At 39.2% G+C, this 14570-nt stretch overlaps 1 pseudogene; it reads left to right on the top strand.

Moving 5' to 3' along the window:
* The first annotated feature begins 1749 nt into the window (after window positions 1–1749).
* Window positions 1750–14570, top strand: part of LOC102865009 — a 15948-nt pseudogene continuing 3127 nt past the window's right edge.

Genomic DNA, 14570 nt, shown 5'->3' with positions numbered 1-14570 from the left:
AGAAGGGTAGTGAATATCCCATGAAATGCCAGAAGAAGAGATATGTTTTGGAGAAGGATATCAGAGATGGTAAGTATGGCACAGGATAGGATGAGGTTTAGATCTGTTGTTCACAGAATTATTATGAGTCATACTTGACTCAAGGGCACCTAACAACAACAAGCTATTTCCTCTACATTTTACTTAAAGACAATGAAAACATGTTGAGGTGTTAAGTAATTCCAAGTGGGATATTTATATGTTTGAGTTGCAAAACCAATATTTAGCATTCCGACTACTGGTGCATCAACAGGTAGTGTTGTTAGGTGGCACTGAGTTGACTCATAGTGATCCTATGAACAATGATCTGAACCTCATCCTATCCTGTGCCATCCTTACCATCTCTGATATATGTAACATATTGTTATAATCACTGTGTTAATCCACCTCCCTGAGGATCTTCTTCTTTTTTGCTGACCCTCCACCTTTCCAAGCATGATGCCCTAATAATATGCTCTAAGTATGCTTCATCCTAGTTGCACTTTCTCCCAGACAAATTGTTTAGTCTCCTGACAGTCCATAGGATATTCAGTACTCTTTTCCATCACCACAACTCAAAGGCATTGATTTTTCTTGTGTTATCTTAATCACTGTCAAACTTTCAGATGCCTATCAAGTTATTGGAAAGACTATGACCTGAAGCAGGTGTGCCTTATTCTTTAAACTCCTTACCATTTTGGAGGGGTCCCTGACAGCACATTTTCCCAGTGTGACATGTCTTGACTGCTTTCACCAAGGGTGTCTAAACAAGATGAAATAATAGAAACTTTAATATTTTCTCCATCCATCAACATGTTGCCTATTTATCCAATGTTGTTGTTGTTGTTATGTGCCATTGAGTGACCTGCAACTCATAGTGACCCTATGTATGGCAGCTCTGAAGACTTGCCTGTCAGTGAATCTGACACACCCACCCCCATTGCCTCTGTTACTATATCAATTCATCATATCTGGGATCTTCCTCTCCAGCTGTCCCTCCACACTTCCAAGCATGATATCCTTCTCCAAGGAATGGTCTCTCCTGGTCACATGCCCAAAGTATGTGAGACAGAGATTCAAAATCCTAGCCTCCAAGGCTTAATGCTGAGATGTATTCCATATTGAAGGCTGCAGTCCTTGATCTTCTGCAGCAAATGTTTCAAGTCCTCTTCACTTTTAGCAAGCAAGATTGTGTCATTTGCATATAGATTGTTGATTTGTTTTCCTCTGCTCCTGATATCACACTCCTTTTCATAAAATCCAGCTTCTTGAATTATTTGCTCAGCCTACAGATTGAAAAGATATGGAAAAAGGATACAGCCCTGATCCCTTTTTTGACTTGGTGGCAGATATTTGTCTGGACATCAAAGGATTGAATTCTGCACAATCAAGGATTTATTCATCGTAAATAACTTTTAAAAACCCACCCAAATGGCAATTATACACAGGGACCTAACCAAATGGACTGCGTAGGAATCATATTAACTGCATCTGTGGAAAGAATTGGAGGAGAAAAATCAATATTAGCATCAAAATCAGGCCAGTTGCTTACTGTAGAGACCCTCAGTTACTCAAAAGCAAGTTGAAATTGAAGCTGAAGTAAACAAAAAGGAAAAAGAAAGGAAAGAAAAGCCCACAATAACTGAAACATGGCCTTGAGTCTATCCCACCTGAATTTAAAAGTCATCTCAAGAATAGGTTTGAGTTCTCTTTCAGCAAGGATCTGTCAAGATGGGCCTCGTTCACACCAAAAATGTGAAGAAGGTCCAGGTCATCACTGAGAAATACTACTTGCGCCTCCATAATAACTTCCACACCAACAAGCTTGTGTGAGAGAAGATCACTATTATTCCCAGCAAGAAGTTTTGGAACAAGATAGCCGGCTATTTAACATTTGAAGCGATTTGATATTTGATTGAAGCGATTTCAAGGAATGCCTGTGAGAGGTTAGCTGCAGAGGTGGAGAAAGGAGAGGTTATTATGCACCAGAGGTTTCAGCCCTGGATCAGGAGATCGTTGAAGTAGATCCTGATACTAAAGAAATGCTGAAAGCAACTGGATTTTGGCAGCTGTCCAACTGCAGATTATTCAGTCCATGGTTGGGATGAATAAAAAAAAATCACATGGAGCCATTTGAATCCGTCTGTTATGCTGTAATATTTTCAATATACTTGGGCACTCACACATACACAAGAATACGTTTGAGGCATTGAACATTAGTAATAGAAGACCAGAACTGTTGTGGGATGACAAGGATAGTATCACCTATGAAGAAAGCAAAAAGTCATTATAAAGACAAAGGAGAAAGAAAAGACCAAAATGGATATAAGAAGAGACTCTGAAAATTATACTAGGACACTGGGAAACCAAAACAAAGGGAAGAGAGGCAGAAGTAAAACAGAAAATGTCAAAGAACAGCTGGAAAAGACAAAGCAAAGTGTTATAACAAAATACGCAAAGAGCAGGAGTTAGAACATAAAAAATGAAGAAATTACTCAGTATTTCTAAAGCTGAAAGAACTGGAAAACAAAGTCAAGCCTCCAATTGCAATATTGAAGGATTCTACTGGCAAAATTTTGAATGATCTAAAAAGCATCAAAAGAAGATGGAAAATACATAGTCACTGTACCAAAAAGCATTGACTGACATGGAACCATTTCAGAAAGTACTATATAATCAAGAACCACTGGTAATAAAAGAAGACATTCAAGGTGCACATTAGCAAAAAAATAAGTCCCCAGGAATTGATAAGATACCAATTGACATTTTTTTAAGTATAGGTGCAAACCTGGATATGCTCACCATACTGTGTCAGGAAATTTGGTTGACAGCTACCTGACCAACTGACTGGAAAAGATCCATATTTGTTCCCATTCCCAAGAAAGGTGATGAAAAGAATGTGGAAATTATTAAACAATATCATTAATAGCACAGGCAAGCAATATCTTGCTGAAGATGATCCAAAAATGGCTAGGACAAGCACATCAAGAGAGAGTTATCAGACATGCTAGCTGGATATAGAAGAGTTATCATTAGGGATCTACTTCCTAAACAACAAGCCTCTGGAAACTCTATGAACTTTAATGAATAATGGTGGCTATAGAGAGGCTTCAGGCTTTTTGTTCATTGGGTCACTATGAGTCATGCTTGACTCGAAGGCAATAGACAACAACAGCAACAACAATCATTGCTAATGTGAAATGGATCCTGGAAGAACGCAAAGAATAAAAGAAGGATGTCTATCTGTGTTTTCTTAACTATAAAGAGACATTTGACTGTGCGGATTATAACAAATTGTGGCTAACATTGAGAAGAATGGGAATCCCAGACACTTAATTGTGCTCATGCGAAACCTCCATCTAGACCAAGAGGCTATTGTGTTAAACAGAATAAAGTGGCACTGCATAGTTTATAATCAGAGGACAGCATTGCTGTTGTTGTTATGTGCTGTTCAGTCAACCAGGACTCTTAGCAATCTCATAAACAACAGCTCTAAACCTTGCCCTAACCTGAGCCAACCTCACTAGCTCTGACACACCTGAGCTCATTGCCACAGTTACTTTATTCTTCCAAACATGATGTCCTTCTCAAGGAATGGTCTCTCCTGGAAACATGAGCAAAATATATGAGATGGAGTTTCAAAATCTTTGCCTCCAAGGAGCAATCTAGTTGCACCCTTCTCTTGGACAGACTTGTTTATTCTCTTTAGCAGTCCATAGTATATGCTCAATACTTTTCTCCAACACCACAATTCAAATGCGTTGCTTCTTCTTCGGTCACCCTTATTCATTATCAGTCTCTCAGATCCATAGGAAAGAAATGAGATGACCATGGCCTGGATCAGGCACCTTAGTCTTTAGACTAGCATCATTGCTCTCTGGCACTCTGGAGAGGTCTCTCACAGCAGATTTTTCCCAATGAAAATCGTCTTTTGATTTCCTAACTTCTGGTGCTGAGAGCACTGATGGTAGAATCTGAGCAAAATGTAATCTGTAACAACTTCAATCTTCTCTCCGTCTATCATGAGACGGCCTATTGGCCCCGTGGAGAGGATCTTTTCTTAATGATGAGATGCAATCCAGATTGAAGGCTGCAGTCCATGATTTTCAGAAATGAAGGGTTTCATTTCTCTGAACCCTGAAAGCCGGGTGCATGTGGTGTCACCAAACTATGCCTGGGGAGCTCCAACAAGTAAGCTGAATTGGGCCGGAGACAAATATCTCTTAAAGCAGAAATGATAACAAGCTCTTGAAGACAAAGTTAGAGATGGTGGGTCCCAGAACTATTTCCCAGTAAAGGGCTCCACGAGCTCTACGCTGGAAGACGCCCGAGGGGGCGCTGGGTGAGACCACTAGGGAAGCGGAGTCTGGTCTGTTTGATGTGAAGGTGAGAAGTGGGGTCGCGACAAGTGACAGGGACCCCTTATCAGGGCACCTAGTCAGACTGGTAGGTGCGTGTCTTGCTCCTTGAACCAGATAAACAGAGTCATGATTTTCAGTATCAACGGATCATTCAAAATAGAATCCTTGGGATTTCGAGGCAGCGCGGGGTCCTAACGGCTGCGCGGCGAGGGGTCGGCGGAAGCCTGGAGGCGCCAGCACCGTCTCTCACGGCGCCGAGGCCTGGGACCAGCGGAGTGACGCGGGGGCCCTGGAGATGGGCGGTTGAGCGGAGTCGCAGTGCGTGCGCAACCGCGGTCACCCAGGTGCAAGTGGTGGGCGCGCTGCCCTCTCCCTGTCGCCAGCAGGTGGGGGCACGGGTCCCAGCTGAGCTTGGGTAGTTGGTGGGTGGATTTTCAGAGTTAGGCTCATCTAAGAGAGAAGGGTTCCTGTGATGCGGAGGAAACTGTCACATAGTCACATGGCACTGGACAGCATATTTGTCAATTTTTTATGAGCATCGTCAGTGTCTCAATCCCAGTTAGGGGTGCTAGGAGAACGATGAACAAAGGTTCTGCCCTACTGGAGCTTATATTCTAGGGAAGAATTAGACAAATAAGAAAATGCCAGTTGTGTAATAAAATGTCACACAGTGATACATATTAAGAAGAAAAACATACTAAAGCAAGAGAATACGGGCTTGCTATTTTCAGTAGGCAAAGAGGGATGATCAAAATGAGAGTCTTGGAGTAGTACCTCACACAGAGAAAACTAGACCAGAGAGGAGGCAACTGTGTTGCTGTAAAAGATGGCTTTACCTGAAGTTTGAATGTTACAAAGATGCGTTAGGTTTGTGGATTTTTTTTCCCTGGAGAAAATTGGAGTTTTCTTTATTCAGTGCTGAATCCATTCAGTATCTTATTTCGGAAGTGAAAGAGAAGCACAGAATGCTGTTATTTTATTCAGGTGTAATCCATTTATAATTTTTGTTGTTTTTTTTTTTAAAAAAAGAATTCATGTGAGTTCATTTTCAAAGTAAATAGCATATTTTTTAGGTAATTTTTGTTGTTAAAAGAGTTATTTCCTCAAATGAGAATCCACCAGGAAAGAGCTTGACACAAGGAGAGAGAGAGAGACAGAGAAATGAAAGGTGGAGGATGTGATAGAGAGGAAAAGGGGATCAGAAATCGAAAGTCCATCAGTCCTCTTCCTTCTGAACTCAGGAAATGATACCACTTCAGCATCCAGCATCTCAGCTGACCTATCTTATCCATCCACCTCAGAAGAGCTGACAAAGGTGGTTCTTGTTATGTGCTGTTAAGATTGGAAACTGGCTCATAGCTGACCCCCTACCTGGTTTTCAGAGGCGGTAAACCACAAAGGAGAAACTGCCCATCTTTCTCCAGTGGAGCAGCTGGTGGATTCAAAACACCTGTCTTTGGATTGAGAGCATAACTCCTTACCCACTAAGCCACCAGGGCTCCCTGATACAGGAGAAAACAGACTAAATTTTGTAATGACTTAAGCAGAATCATGATTTCAGACTCCACTACAGCTTCCTGAAGCAGTTTAGGCTAAGGCAGAGGCATGAGGAGGCCACTTACTGCAAAATATTTACATTTTGTATGTAAAATAAGCCACAAAATTTTGTAACAATGAGATCACCTATTCCAGTTCCTGCTCATTTTGTCAGCATCTGCTAGTTGCTGATACAGCAATGACTCAAAACACAGAGGTACTATATTTACTATATTCAGCTGTCTTATTTCTTTCTCCAGAACCAATTAACTTGATAAAATTCTTCCCACTGGCTAGTGAACAAATGCAAAGAGCTGAGTTAATCTAAGATATCCTTAGAGTTGTATTACAGTTCATATTTTTTTCACAAATATTTATAGAAGTGCCCATTTACCAGGGACCTAAATTAAAGCCTTTGGCCTCAAAGAACTTAAGGAGAGTGAACAATAACTAGTGAATTAAAATTTACAGGAAGGAGTACCTTGAAGAGGAATTGCAGTCAGTTCTTAGTACTGCAGAGATGGAGACCCAACACCAAGAAGTGAGTATTAAGAAAAGATGTCAGATTTTTATCCAGTTGATTTGTCATGATAATATTGCCAATCATAACTTATTGTATTAAGACTGTATCAATCATAAAACATTTGTATTAAGGTCATATCAATCAGAAAACTTTTGTTTTATGTTTTATGATTATATCATAGAACTTTTGTTGTCTTGATCATATGTGACACAAATAGTGATAATAGAGGACCTTGTAGCCAGTAGACATGTTATTTTTCCATATTCTTTTTTTAAGTTTTTTCCTATTCTTTCTATTTACAGCTTATTAGTATTTGTTATTTCTGACATTTTGTTCTTTAATATTGTCGAGTGTGATAAGAATATAATCTGTGTTTAACATTGTAATTGCGTAGGCCTTACTTAAAACTATATATGACTGGTGTTGAGAGAATCTCTTTGGAAAAATCCATGGCTGTATAGATATGGATGTAACATACACAATAGGAACTATTCTTAAGAATCAACTTTGGAGTATAATTACTATAGTGCTTGTAGACCATTGTGATCAGATCCACACAAGATTTAGATGAGCCTTAGAAATGATGTGGGAGTAGGCATCACCTTGTGGTTAAATTGGGTATTGCCTGAAATCATGGGTTTACCACACATGATCACATTTGGTAAAATTTTAAATAAGCTTAGGTTCTCTATGAATTCTCTAGCATATGTAATGCTTTGCATCTTGGACTCTGAGTTTTCCTCTGAAAACTTTCATGCTTATACTTAGAGAAGCAGAGCTGAGAGAGGAGTATAGGGAACAACTGCTCTTCCTTAGCATATCTTTTGGACAATTTAAAGAGAATATGTTTATTTAACACTTGTTTCGATTATTTTGGAAAGATATTATAGAAGCACTGTAAAATAAGTAAGACTTAAGTCTCAGAAATTGCTTAAAGAATTATCCCTCCCCCCCCTTAATGTGTTTTTTCAACCAAGAACAAAGTTGCTCACCACAGCCAAACTCTACCTGTTGTAGATCCTGACTGTGATGCACCATGTTTATTTAACCTCATAATTCTCATTGCTTAGAACTGAGAGTTATTTTGTTCCCCATTTAAAAAAATTATATATTGTTGTTATATACTGTTGAGCCAGAACTGACACAAAGCTGATCCTCCAGTGGTTTTTCACAGGCAGTTAAATTGCATGAGAGATTTCTCCCAAGGAGCAGCTGATGGCTTTGAACTGCTTCTGCTCTTGGTGAGATTCCTCATTATGCCAATTGTATTATTATTAAAGTATCATAGATCATTAGTAATTTTCAAAATGATGTTAAAACAAGTACATAACTATGAAACTTTAAAATAATGTAAAAATTAATTTTTAAAATATTTCTTTTTGATAGTAATTAAGGATAAATAATGGTTAATGATGCTTGTAGCTATTATTACTGGCAGTTAAAAATGGTGATTTTTGTCACTGGCAATAGGAGAGATGCAAATCAAAACCACAATGAGATACTATCTCACTCCAATAACAATGGCAAAGTTTAACAGGACAGCGAGTAATAAATGCTGGAGTGGATGTGGTGAGATAGGAACTCTTATATGCAACCATTCTGGAAGGCAGTTTGGTGCTTCCTTAAAAAGCTGAACATAGAAATTTCATATGACCCAGCTATTCCTCTGCTTGAAATATACCCTGAGAAAATGAGAATTGAGGCACAAATGGAAACTTATACTAATGTTCATAACAGCATTATTCACCATCATAAGAACATGGAAACAGCCCAGATGTCTAACCACAATTCAATGGATTGAGAAATTATGGTACATTCACGCAATGCACTACCTGGCATGGAGGAGCAATGATTTTAATTATTACCTAACTTGGGAGGAACTGGGGAGCATTATGCTGAGTGAACTGACTCAGTCCCACAAAGATAAATATTGTATAAAACCATTATTGTAGAATGAGTATAAGGATCCAAAGTGGGGGTGCGGGAGAAGCAGAGGGATGAGGATGTGTGGGGGATGGATTAACTATGGGCTTGTACAACTTAATGAGGGGGATGAGGGAAATTGTAAGACTGATCTGAAAAACAATGTATTTTAATTTTGTAAATAAACTAGTATAAGGGAGCTCTAGTGGCCTAGTGGCAAGAAGCTGCACTTCAATCCCAGAGGTGTGTGGTTTGAATCCACCATATTCTCTGCTGGAGGAGGGGCAATCTCTCCTCCACCAGTCAGATCCGACTTGATGATACACACACAAAAAAATAATAAAATTTTTAAAACAAAAAAAAACACCTAGTAGAATAAGGGAGCTCTGGTAGCCTAGTGGCAAGAAGTTGCACTGTAATCCCAGAGGCACACAGTTCAAATCCACCAGATGCTCTGCTGGAGAAGGAGGGGCAATCTCCTCCTATACCAGTCGGATCTGATTTGATGGTACACACACACACAAAATAATAAAATAACATTTTTTAAAAAACCCACCTAGTAGAATAAAAAATTTTTAAAAAATAGTGATTTTCCTTTACATAAGTCCAGAGAAAAGTGATTGAAAAATCATGTGTCCTATTTCATACTAATTAACTTTGATAGCATCAATCTTTGCCAGTAATATAATTAAATTGTCTAAATACTTGGCGATTGGCACAGGACAGAGTGGAGTTTAGGGCTGTTGTACATAGGGTCGCTATGAGTCGCAGGCGACTCGACGGCACATAACAACAACAACAAACACTTGACATAGAGAAATTTAGTATTGCCAGTGCTGGCCAAGTGGGTAAGGATTTGTGCTGCTCACCCAAAGGCAGGCAATTAGAGTCTACCAGCTATTCCTCAAAGAGAAAGACGGCAATCTTCTCTCACTCGGCTTACAGTATCTAAAAACACACTGGAGAGGCAGCTCTAAGTTGGTTCTGATTTGACAACAATTGGTTAATGAATGTGAAATCCATCATTCACAAGACTGCCTTGGTTTTTTTTCAGGTTTTGCTAGTTTCTGCCCTTGATAGAATACAGTCTTAGCATGTTCCTGTCTTTCTTTATTGTTGTTTTTGTTTTGTGCCATTTAGACTCATAGCTACCCTGTGTACAGCAGCTCTGAAGCCTGCCCTGTCCTGACCCAGTCTCACTGATCCGACACACCATCTCCCATTGTCCCAATTACTGTAACAATCCATCTTATCTGGGGGTTTCCTCTCCTGTGCCATGCCTCCACCCTTCCAATCATGATGTCCTTCTCCAAGGATAGGTTTCTCTTGGACCTATGCCCAAAGTATGTGAGGCAGAGCTTCAAAATCCTAGCCTCCAAGGAGAAGTTTGGTTTCACTATCTCCAAGGCAGACCTATTTGTTTTCTTGGCCGTCATAGTATGTTTAAGATTCTTCTCCAACACTACAACTTGAAGGCATTGATTCTTCTTCTGTCATCCTTAGTCATAGTCCAATTCTCTATTTAAGATTTCCTTCTCTGACAGGTGTGTGCCTGACACAAGTTCCAACTGTCACAAGTTTCACAGTATTTACATACAATGATCTTGTGAGATCAAAGTTGAGGTCTTGAAAGAAGTTCTAAAGTCACTGGCCTATAATCAACATCTTTATATTAAAACTGTCTTTCCTGTGTTTTTTAGTAGGTAGGCCAAGGGTTTAAGAATGTAAAAGAAGCCAGAAAAAATAGAGTGTTTTAAAAGATAGCTTAAATTATTATTTCTCCATTGGATTTCAGTTCAAGTCTGAGAGGGTATTAGAAAGGAATAAAGAATTAGAAAACAAATCTTAAGATTTTCTAAACATTCTTACTCTCTAGCCATGTCTAACTAGCTTGTATGTTGGAGAATGTTAAGGAGGTAAAGTGACACTTAAAGATCACTTATACAAATGGAAATCCAAGTTTTCTGTAAACTTTCATCAAAATATCAATTAAAGAAAAGAATTTTTTTTTTTAAAAAAAAAAGATCACTTATACAAATCTTGATGGGAATCAGATATGTTGTTCTTCTACTCAAGTCTTAATTCCTCTAGCAAAACCACCTATGGAGTGGTAAGTTGGTATTATTGTGTTTTGTTCCCTAGGTAAATGTGATAGTTTTCTCTGACTCACTAACTCATGCGGATATTTCTCAAGTGGTTATTAGGCACCCAGAACTATAATTTGTGATAGGAACTGCACCTACAGAGTTCATACTCTAGTGAAAGAAGTGATAAATTCAGTGAAGAAAAATAAAGTGAGGTGGGGGAATAAAAAATGATGGAATGAGAGAGAGGTGAGTGTTGTGTATTCTAACTAAGGTGACCAGGGAAATATCTTTTTTTTCTTTTCTTATATTTTTGTTTATTAGGGAGGATTTATTAGCTCATTGGCTAGAAGTTTTTCTCATCTTTTTCTTTTTAGAAGTCATGTACAATATAGGTAACAGAGTGAATACCTAAATGCTCTTCATTTTCATTCACAACTCATAGCTATCCCTCCAGTAGTTTTCAGAGACTGTAAATTGCTTAGGAAAAGATTGCACATCTTTATTCCAAGGAATAGCTAGTGAATTCAAAGCTACCAGTTTATAGAATTAAGAGAAAGCCAGGATAACTAAAAAGATAATCTAAGAGGTAAAAAGAAAGCAATTCAGGACATGAGTGATTTGTGATTTGTCACAGCAGGAAGCTCTCATGATGTCCACTGCAAGCCTTGCTGAAACCAGAGTCTGAACACTGAACAATCAGTGATAGGAAAGATAAAGTATATCTGATTGCTAGCAAATTAATTGATACTCTGTTAGAATTTCCCACATTAAAGTATATGTTGTTGTTGTTGTTATGTGCCATCGAGTCGCTTGTGACTCATAGCGACCCTATGTACAAGAGCCCTAAACGCCATTCTGTCCTGTACCAACCTCTCCGTCTCAGACACATTCATTTCCACCACTCCGCTCAGAATCGATCCATCTCATCGAGGGTCTTCCTCTCCTGCACTGTCCCTCCACTCTCCCAAACATGATGTCCCTCTCCAAGGACCAGTTCCTCTTTGCAACATACCCAAAGTATGTCAGATGAAGCTTCAGAATCCTTGACTCCAAGGAGCATTCTGGCTTCACCCTCTCCGGAACAAGCCTGTTTGTTCTCCTAGCAGTCCATGGTATATTCAACACTCTTCTCCAGTACCACAGCTCAAAGACATCAATTCTCTTTCTAACATCCCTATTCACTGTCCAACTCTCTGAGCATAGCACGTAATTGCAAAGACTATAGCCTGATTCAGGTGCACTTTGGTCTCCAGCCTGATGTCATTGCTCTTCAGTACTCTTGAGAGGTTCCTCACAGCTGACTTTCCCAATGCAATTCATCTCCTGATTTCCTGGATGCTGTTTCCAAGAGCCTTGACTGTGGAACCAAGTAAACTAAAACTGTTAACTATCTCAATCTCTTCGTCAGCCATACTGATACTACCAATTGGCTCAGTGGTGAGAATCTTTGTTTTCTTGATGTTGAGCTTCAATCCATATTGAAGACTGAAGTCCTTGATCTTCTGCAGCAAGTGCTTCAGGTCCTCCTCAGTTTCAGCAAGCAGGGTTGTGCTATCTGCACAACGTAGCTTTCTTAACAATTACTGCTACTTTGCTAAATGTGATTTGGAATGTGTGACAGTAAATCATAACACTTCACTCCAAATAATTCCTTAGAAATAAGGACTCTTCCTGTAAAAACAATACCATTAAGTACTTGGGGCGGTGGGAAGGGTGCAGGGTTGGGGGTGGGGGGATTGTGTATCAGGGAGGGAGTGTTTCTTTTACTTTTGAAAGAGAGGAGCAAACTGGGGGAGGGGGAGGGCTGGGCTGGGAGAGAAGTGCAGCAATGCATTAAAGGAAATCCAAAATCGCTGTAAATGTTCATTAAAGTTATTAAAAAAAGTATAACAAGGCAGAGAACCAAAAAAACCCAACAGTATCATTATCACAGATGTTGTTGCTGTTATGCGCCATTGAGTGGCCTGCGACTCATAGTGACCCTATGTACAACAGCCCTAAACCCTACTCTGTCCTGTGCCAGTCTCACTGTCTCTGATACACCCACCCCCATTACTCCAGTCACTGAATCAATGCACCTCATAGAGGGTCTTCTTCTCCTGCACTGTCCCTCCAGTTTCCCAAGCATGACGCCCCTCTCCAAGAACTGGTCCCTCCTTGCAGCATGTCCAAAGTATGTCAGATGAAGAAGCTTCAGAATCCTTGCCTCCAGGAAGCAGCCGGTTTCACCCTCTCCAGGACAAACTTGTTTGTTCTCCTAGCAGTCCATGGTATATTCAGTACTCTTCTCCAGCACAAGAGCTCAATGGTATCAGCTCTCCTTCTGTCATCTCTAGTCATTGTCCAGCTCTCTGATGCATAGCAAGTGATTGCAAAGACCATGGCCTGTATCAAGCGTACCATGATAACTTCTAATATCCAGTTCATATTTAGATTCTACTCAGTCTTTCTAAAAATATCTTTGGTAGTAGTTTTGTTGTTTGTATTTTATTTTGTTTTGCTTTACTTAAAACCAGGATCCTGTCAAGTTTTATATTAGAAACGAATGTGTCTCTTTTCAGTTTAGAACTGTTTTCGTTACTCTGGACAAAGACTTCTTAAAAACACTAGACCAGTTTTCCTATAGAATGTCTCATATTCTGGTCTTTGTTGGTTTGGGTTTTTTTTTTAAATGCTATTAAACCTTTCTCTCCTCTGAATTTTCTGACCATTTGTTATATATGACTGGTCTTTAGGTCTAAAGGCTTAGTTAGGTTCAGGTTAAACCTTTTTTTGGCATGAATCTTTCACATGTGACTATCGTTCCTACTGTATCACATCAAAAGGCAGTTGAAGTGTGATGCTAAATCTTAAGGGAAGTTGTCTTTAAGGTGCATTTGAGCTGAAACTAGGAGGACAATAAGTCAACAATGAGAAGGTTTGAGGAGGAGTGTTCCATCAAAGACTCAGAGCATAATGGTTTATCAGGCCAGAGCTTATTAATTCCAATTTCTCAAACTTATATTGTGAAGAGCCAGGTGGTAAATATTTTAGGCATTGTGAGCCAAAAGAGAGATACTTAATCATAACTACTTAGCTCTGTCATTATAGCATTGAGGTAGCCATACACTATACATAAATGGGCATGACAGTGTTACAGTCAAGCTTTATGTACAAAAATGGGCAAAGACTTGACATCAAAAGCACAAGTTGTAAAAGGGGAGAAAATGATAAACTGGATCTCATAAAAATTAAATGCTCTGACTCAATGAAAGACCCTGAGAAATACAAAGAGAGAAGTGTTCTCAAAATATAACGGCAAACAATCATCAAGACAGTGTACTGGCATAAGGGTGGAAAGACAGACAAGTGGAATATAATTTAGACTCCAGAAATAAACCCATGTATCTAAGGTACAGAATGAATAATCTTTTGAACACATTGCACTGGGAAAACTAGGTAGCTACATGCAAAAGAAAAAAGTTAGTCTTGTACTGCACCATGTATAAAATTAACCCCAAACAGGTCAAGAACGTTTATGTAAGAGCTAATGTGCTCTTGAGGGAGCTCTGGTGGCCTTATGGTAGGAAGTTGCATTGCCTATCCTAAAGCACACAATTTCAATCTACCAGCTGCTCTGCTGGAGAAAGACGGACAGTCTAGTTCCATGTAATTTACAGCCTCTGAAAAATTACTGGAGGGTTAGCTATGAATAGGTTCCTACTCGATGGCACACAACAACTATATGCTCACTATTCTGTGCCAAGAAATTTGGAAGACAGCTACCTACCCAAGTGACTGGAAGAGATCCATATTTCTTCCCATTTAAAAAAAAAGGTGATCCAACAGAATATGGAAAATATAAAATAATATCATTAATATAATATGCAAGTAAAATCTGTTGACAACTGTTCAAAAACAGGTAGAACATACATTGATAAAGAGCAGCCAGAAATTCAAGCTGGATTCAGAACAGGCCATGGCACAAGAGATACCAGATTAAGATATAAGGTATCTTAGATTTAAGAGATATTGCTGATATCAGATAGAGCTTAGCTGATAGCAGAGAACACTAGATGTTGTTGTGTTTTATTGGCTATCCGAGGCACTTGCCTACTTATGTTGTTGTTGTTGTTATGTGCC

This window comes from Elephantulus edwardii, unplaced genomic scaffold (assembly GCF_000299155.1).
Source record: "Elephantulus edwardii isolate Elephantulus edwardi_28Jun2011 unplaced genomic scaffold, EleEdw1.0 scaffold00516, whole genome shotgun sequence".
Lineage (NCBI taxonomy): Eukaryota > Metazoa > Chordata > Mammalia > Macroscelidea > Macroscelididae > Elephantulus > Elephantulus edwardii.
Note: the sequence above shows the minus strand (reverse complement) of the source record. Positions and strands in the feature narration are given on the sequence as shown.